The sequence below is a fragment of the Gossypium hirsutum genome, chromosome A08 (genome assembly GCF_007990345.1).
Source record: "Gossypium hirsutum isolate 1008001.06 chromosome A08, Gossypium_hirsutum_v2.1, whole genome shotgun sequence".
Lineage (NCBI taxonomy): Eukaryota > Viridiplantae > Streptophyta > Magnoliopsida > Malvales > Malvaceae > Gossypium > Gossypium hirsutum.
Window position 1 is genome coordinate 28,625,112 of NC_053431.1, and position 7,281 is coordinate 28,632,392.

At 33.5% G+C, this 7,281-nt stretch overlaps 1 non-coding gene across 1 annotated transcript; it reads right to left on the reverse strand.

The window, feature by feature from the left end:
* Positions 1 to 3,610: 3,610 nt before the first annotated feature.
* On the reverse strand, positions 3,611 to 3,717 carry LOC121205142 (small nucleolar RNA R71). Its single transcript, XR_005900226.1, has one exon. It is a non-coding gene; the product is annotated as a small nucleolar RNA R71 (small nucleolar RNA).
* Positions 3,718 to 7,281: the final 3,564 nt, after the last annotated feature.

A 7,281-nucleotide genomic window follows, 5' to 3' on the forward strand; every position in this document is an offset into this window, starting at 1 on the left:
TTTCTAGTGTTTGGATGAACTTGTGTAAAATATTTTCTGTTGTTTGGCAAATTTCCTGAAAATATTTTTCGGAAAAGCTGTTTTTACATATATTAATAAATTTATATATATTAATAAATTTATATTTTAAATTATTTTTACATATATTGAAATGATTTATTTATAAATAAATAAATCAAATTAAATATATAATAATACTCAATTATAAATAAATAAATCAAATTAAATATATCAATCAAATGGTTTAATTGTTCAAAATTGGCAATCATCCTATAAGATTCATTCACATCACATGTAAATGGTAAAAACTAATCAACATATTTGTAGTTAAATAACCAAGTAGCACCAGTTCGTCTAGTAACGTATTAAAGCCAAACAATATATAGATCATGCAGAAAAATATCTAATCTGAAATGAAAATGCACTTTCATCCACATAAAAGTGGATCATATCTGATTGTATCTAGTGAAAAATCCCAATACAAAATGAAAGATAAGGATGATGTTTGTAGTTTTAACCGTATCCTCAGGCATTCCAGGGCCATTATAGTTCAGGTTATAGCTCCAACATAAACAACCACTATTAGTGTATAGGTCCAGCTCCCTCAATATTCCAACAGTAGTTTAGGTTATCATTAAAGAAGCAAGAACCAAAAAGCTGAAGGGATTAATCAGACAGGAGTGCTTCTAAAGCTGGAAATTTTACATAAAAAAATAATAATTATTTTATATATAAAAAAACTCACAATTTTGTCAGAAGCGTTAGCATATGTTTTGTCCTTGGCATCAGTAACGCAGGCTTCCTTTTCTATGTCTCCTTGGGAATTAATTCCATTAGAATCTTTCTTCTGAGCTTCATCATCTAAAGGTTCAGTGTGATCTCCCCTATTGTGTTGTTCCTGATCAATTGCTTGACATAGGTTTTCTTTTTCTCAATGAAGACACCAGACTTGGTCTTACATTCAGATGGAGACTCTTGAGGTTTGTTTCCAGTCCCACTCGCATCCAACATAACATCCAAGTAAGAGAATCCTTTGCTCTAATTGGATGTCATATCTGTTTCCAACTTTTTGCCACATCTTCTTTCTGATAAAGGAGACAATAGGTCACGGTGGCGTTTCTTCAATATGGATGGTGTACCAGTGAAAGTTTTGGTAGCACTTTTCAGCTTAGCATCAGGACTATCATCCCATAATGGAGAATCATACAACCTAAATAGAGAGATGCAGTTCATAGATGACATCATTAGTTGGCGAATACCAAAGGGACTATATTCTTGCTGCTTATCGCTGCCACTTGATATAAGATCACAGCTAAAAATGGAATATCTGAGCTTGGAAAGCGAGGAGGTTCATAACATAGACCTCCTTCATCTTGTTAAGTAGGCAAGTTTGGTTTATCATCCACAATAGGACAAGTTTGTATTGCATTTGATTCAGAACCAAAAGTATTCACTGGAGCCAACTTCGGAGAATCTTTGTCAAGGTAGGATCGCTCTTGCATGTCTGTATCATATGCATGGTCATCACTAGTACAGATAAAGTCATCATGTACATTCATAGTAAGTTCTTGCTCCTGAGTTTCAAAAGGTTGACCAGTTAACTGACCAGGCTCTCTTTTAAATCAATCCAACACAATGAAAAATAAGAATGTATTCATGTAATTGCAATATATAGTGAATTTAAGAAACTTATAAATATGTGCTTATAATTGGATGAGCAAGGAGTTCTCCAAAGTTGTAGATGTTATCTCCCAAAAGAGCAGAAAGGGACAGATCAAATGCCAAATCCTATATCAAAAAGAGTTCAAATAAAATTAAACGAAGTGAAGCCAATCGATTCAATACTAGAACAACATACAGTTGAATAGATTAGTAATGCTAAAGAAAATTAGCAGTGACACACCAAAAGCACCAAATCATAAAAAATAATGGATCTTTATCATAGAACTAAAGAAATTAAAACAACTCAATCCATTAAATATGTGAAGTAACCTTTGTGCAAACGCAACTCTCCTGGACTTTGCTTTTTGGTTGCAGCTCCCCCATTTGCATTTTCAGCAAATTCTCTCTGCTTTTTCTTTACTTTAAACAGCCAAATCATAACTCTTACATATATATTAAAATTTATTAAAGTGAACCCATTCATTTCCATATCCTTGATAACAAATTCCAGTTACTGCAACAAAGCAATATCCATTCAAAATCTAAAGATTCAAAACCAAAGCATTAAAATAAAAACACTTGTTCTTAACAAACCCTAACTGAAAAATCTAGCCTTCATTATCAAATTCTATTTCCATACTTTTGATCTGTTGATGATCAAAATCCATTTTCTTTTAATAAGATCACTCATTTACCTGATCCGAAGCTATTTAACTAGACTAGTTTAAAACTACTTAAAAAATAGAAGTAGTACCTCTTTTTTTTCCCAATCTTTGCAATAGAATTTGAACAAAAAAAAAGAGATTCAATATGAAATTAATTCTAACAGATCATAAATCAAGATACAACTAGTTACAAAAATAGAAGAGATTGTTAAAGAAAAGAGAAAATGAATCTAACAGAAAACTTAAGTAATCAACACCGATTAAAAGAGCAACTGAGGAAAAAGAAAAAAGAAAAGGTAGTGTGTTGGATTGATGAGATTGTAACAAACCTGTTGGAGGAAAAGCTGAAGAAAGAAAAGCTTTGATGAACATCGGTGTTGGTTGACGGCAAGCAGAAGATCAGGTGTCAAGGATGGGAGAAGGGGAAGGGGAAAGGGAAGGGGAAGGGGAAGGGGAAGGGGAAGGGAAGATTGGTGTTGGCTTCTAATTTTCCTGAAAATGTCTTACCGAATTACAAAGTGTAAAACATTTTCCAAAAGTAAGGGGCTTCTTTTCCCATTTTTGTAATTGATTTTCCTTTAGGAAAATATTTTCAGCTAAACAAACATTAGAAAAGGCTGAAAATATTTTCCAGAAAATACTTTACACCCAAACAAATGGAGCCTTAATTCCATTAGTTTATTTAAGTTAGTTATATTTAAGTTAGTTATATTTAATTTCTATAGGTTTTCCATCAGTGCATGAGAAGAGGTGTTACTGCTAACAAAGAGTATCATTTTGACCCAGAGATTGAGAGAACTTTACAAAGAAGGTGGAAAGAACTGCAAAAAAGGCTAGGAATGGGAATGATCCTGGTCTCAATAATAATTTGAATGGTTAAGATGCTAATCCTTTGTAGGGTGATAAATGATCAAGATAGACTAGTTCAAGAGCATTTTGTTCCAATTTTGGATTATATGAATCCAGGTATAGTCAGATCACAAATACAAGCTCATTAGTTTGAGCTAAAACTGGTAATGTTTCAGATGTTACAAACAGTAGAACAGTTTGGTGGACTACCCACTGAAGATCTAAGATTGCATTTAAGAAATATTCTAGAGGTTTACGACTCGTTTAGACAACAGGGTATTCTTGAAGATGCCCTGAGACTTAAATTGTTTCCATACTCATTGAGAGACAGAGCAAGGGCGTGGCTGAATGCTTTGCCATCTGGAACAGTAGCATCATGGAATGATCTTTTCCAGAGATTTTTGCTACAATATAATCCACCAAATATGAATGCCAAGCTTAGAAATGACATCACGTCTTTTTGAAAATTGAAGGATGAAACACTATATGAAGCTTGGGAATGATTTAAAGAATTACTTCAAAAATGTTTGATGCATAGATTCCAGCACTAGACACAAATGGAGATATTTTATAATGGAATGAAAGCACATACGAGGATAGTAGTTGATGCCTCTGCCAATAGTATTTTGTTGGATAAATCTTATAATGAAGCATAAGAGATTTTGGAAAAGATTGCCAACAATGGTTATCACTATCTTACTACGAGAGTTTGGACGGGTAAGAAAGGTGCTGGTACCATGGAACTTGATGCAATTACTTTATTGACTGCCCATGTATCATCTTTAACTAATATGATTAAAATAATGAAAAGTGCAACTGTAGTTCAAGAATCGTGTGTTTATTGCGATGAAGACCACGTGTTTGATGAATGCCAATTAAATCCGGCATCTATGTGCTACATGGGTAATTTCAATTGGAATAATAATCCCTATTCCAACACCTATAATCCAGGGTGGAAACAACATCCAAACTTTGGTTGGAAGAATCACGATACAAAGAATTTTAATAATGCTTCAAGACAGGATGCCATTAGTGCACCACCTAGTTATAATCAACCTATGTCGAGGCAAAATATCCAACAAGGTCAGTCATCATAATCATCTTTTGAAGACTTGTTGAAAGAATTTATGGCCAAGAATGGTGCCATAATTGAGAGTCAAGCTGCGTCCCTACGAGCTCTTGAGAATCAAGTGGGACAGATAGTAAATGCTTTAAATTCGAAGCCAAAAGGAGAATTTCCAAATGATACCGAGAATTTAAGAACACAAGGGAAGGAGAAGTGCAAAGCTATCACTCTCGGAAGTGGGACTTAGCTAGATGATGTTGTTCAAGATACCACGACAGAGGAGGACATGAGACTCAACCATGTAAAGATCCTAAAGCCATATGAAAAGCACATTGTACTTGGAAAAGGTAAAAAATAGAATGTTGTAGCAAAACCAGATCGTGTCAATGCCACATCAAAACAATATAAGTAACCTGAAGGAAGACCACTTCTATCTTTTCCTTAACGATTCCATAATTCTTAACAAGATGTTTAGTTCAAAAAATTTTTAGAGGTCTTGAAGCAACTCCATATCAACATACCACTAGTAGAAGCTTTGGAGCAAATGCCTAATTACGTGAAATTTATGAAGGATATACTATCAAAGAAGCGTAGATTGAAAGAATTTGAAACTGTTGCTCTCATTGAAGGGTGCATAGTAATGTTGATGAATAAATTACCTTCAAAGTTGAAGGACCTAGGGAGTTTCACTATCCCATGTTTAATTGGCAATCATTATGTTGGTAAGGCATTATGTAATTTAGAAGCAAGTATAAAACTAATGCCTCTACCTATTTTCAGGAAGCTAGGAATTGGGAAGGCAAGAACCACAACAGTCACGCAATAGCTAGCTGTGATCGGTCTATCATGCTGTAGACCTCATTAAAAGAATAAAATAATATTTTGACTTCAAATTTGTGGTCCCAAAACAACTGTTCTGATTTGACCCAAAAACGGGCTATTACAGAAGGTACTTGCTATAGTGAAAATTGCATGAATACTTAGGATTTTTCTTTCTTTTAGCGTAATATTCTCTACACTGCCTTTTCTAAATACATTTATGAAACTTGATCAAATTTTTGATATAGAAGATTGCTGAAAACTAAAGTACAAAAATGCTCTCTTAAGGGTCTCACAATGCCAAGGTGATTATGTTGTTATGTTAATTCTTATGTTCATGCATTCATGCATATCTTGCATATCTTGCTTAAGGACAAGTAATAACTTAGGTTGGGGAGTGTGATAACTCTTCAAAATATTTATATTTCATGCCTTTAGACCTAGCTAATTGTTTGTACTTAAGTAAATTTAGTTGCATTTTATGACATTCTATTCGTAATTTTCATTGCATTACATTAAAAAGATTTGACTGTGCTTAAATGTTACTGTATGTTACTTTTACTTGTTTACGGGAAGGATTTGTTTGGCAATAATTGGTAGGTCCAGGATACGGAGAAAGAAATAAAGCAATGAAGGTTTGTCGTGGCAAAAGGCTGGATAGTTTGCCAACACGAATACCGTAGCAATATCAAGAAGACTAAGCCAACACTCAATGCATAACAGTTTTAGCCCAACTCTACTTATACCAGAAAATCTTCCTAGAAAAGAGAAAAAAAAATATCATAAGATCATGGGCTGATAACCACCTACCCGAAAGAAAGGGATTTAAAACCAAAAAGAAAATCTAAAAAAGAGGAGAAGATATCTTGGGTTGTTGGATTTACCCTAGGGAAAAAGCCTATAAAAATCCAAAGAAGGAAACCCTTAACGGTGAAAAAAGTTGAAGATCCATAGGCAAAACTAGAGGGTAGTGGTTGAGTAGAGATGGAAAGAGGAAGACAAAGGCAATCCCTCTCAGCCACCATAGGACACTGTGTCGTTGGAGTGTGAACTAGACACAAGAAAGCTGTCTTCCCGTCATTTTTCTGTTATTTCTTAACTATTTCTCCGTGAATTGATTTGATGAAAATGATGTTGAATGAATGTTAGTTTCGAATTTTATTTTCCAACCCATGAGCTAAATCTCATAGGGTTGGGATTACATGATGAAACCTTTATTTCCTTTAAGGGTTGAAGCATAGATTTGAATTTATTTAAGGTTTCATTCAAATTTTTTTATTTCTAAATTGTATGTGTGCAATCCCTAGAGATAAACGACTGTGCATCATGCCCATAAACTAATTTAATACTAAAAAGGTTGGATTAGTTGGATCAAAATTGAATGATATGAACAAGTACTCGACAGATACTTGTAGTAGACTCTAGAAATAGAGCAGTATTCATACAGAAGGAAACAATGCAAGGTACCGTATTAAAGTCCTATAGACACGGGCAAGGTAACTTGAGGTTTTTGCTCTTGAAAGAAGCAAACCACTTTAGAACTCTTCTGACTAATAGATTGATTATGACTTTGTCAAGGCATTACTGATAGTAAGGGTAGATTCTTAGTAATCCTAACCTTCAAAATCAACATCGTATATCCCTTATTTCTTGCCATAGTATCTTTGCCATTTCATCTTTAGTTATTTACTTATTCAGTTACATATTATTCATATAATCATTTGCCATTGCATTTTTACTCTTGCATTGCCATAACATTTTCAATTATTCATCAGTTACGCATATTGTTCACATTAATATTCCTTTTGTTTAACATTGCATTCTTGTCATTATTTTGCTTTAACATTAATTTAACTTTATTTTAATAAATTGAACATTTATATACCTAATCCGATCCCAGTGGAAATGATCTCACTTATCACTTTTTTACTTGATTCGATGTGTATACTTGCACAATTCGCATGTCATATTCACACACGACTAAGATAGATCGAGTTAAATCACTAATAAGATTAGGACAATCAGATCTTCTAAAAAGGTGTGGGACCTACATCTTTAGTTTGAGTATAAAATGTTACTTTAATTTTTAATAATATGTTATTAAACAAATATTTGAGAGTACACTAAGTACTCAAAGCGGAATTGAGAAACCCGTCAACGGGAAACCCAAATAAGTGATCCTAAATCATTGTTTCATGAAAATTATAAATTGTGATTTGT